Consider the following 879-nt stretch of genomic DNA (forward strand, 5'->3'; position numbering starts at 1 on the left):
TCCTCCTCCTCCTCTTCATCTTCCTCTTCATCGTTATTATCCTCATTGTTACGCACGTCGACTGCACTGCCATCGTTAATTTTGCTGTTGCGCGTGGCTGCATCGATGTTAACGGAAGGCCGAGATACCGTAGCGACTTTCTTAACACCGCTATCATCACGACTGCTACCATCTTCACTCTCATTGTCCTCACCATCGTCATCATCATCGTCATCATCGACATCATCACCATCATCACCATCATCTTCTGTGTTGCTGTCACTGCTGCTGGCTGCTGCGTCCTCTTTCGCCACCCGATTAGTGTTAGCTGTTGATAGTTTGTCACGTGTACGAACAGCGCGAGAGGATTTCGGGGCAGCGATTGGTCGCGGCTTTTCGTCCACGCCAACGACCTCAATGTCGTCTTCGCCATCCGAGGAATCGCCAGGGCGACGTTCGTCCCGGTCATTCACAGATGGCACCACCGTCGGCAGATCGTCGAAGTCGGCGTCCCAGTTTCCGTGGCGATTCCTCAGATCCTGCAGTAGTTTATCGGCGGAGCGGCGAGCGGCGGCGGTTGCCGTGGCGACAGCTTCCTCGGCCAGCCGAGCTGACGACCGCCCGCTAATTATTTCGTCCGTATCCGCCGACCCGGCGCTGTCGTTGCCGTCGTCGTGCGCGCTCGCGTGGTTGCCTGGCAACGCGATGCTTACGCACGCGTCGCCGCGTGATGACGTGACGTTTCTCTCTCGCACACGGCCGGTGGATGGCTTCTCACTCGAAGTGATGGATGCCTTCTTCCTCGAAGCGACGGACGCCTTTTCCTTCGAAGTGACAGATGCCTTCTCCTTTGAAACAACGGATGCCTTCTCCCTTGAAGTGACAGATGCCTTCTCCTTT

The sequence above is a fragment of the Priapulus caudatus genome, unplaced genomic scaffold (assembly GCF_000485595.1).
Source record: "Priapulus caudatus unplaced genomic scaffold, Priapulus_caudatus-5.0.1 Scaffold1738, whole genome shotgun sequence".
Classification (NCBI taxonomy): domain Eukaryota; kingdom Metazoa; phylum Priapulida; class Priapulimorpha; order Priapulimorphida; family Priapulidae; genus Priapulus; species Priapulus caudatus.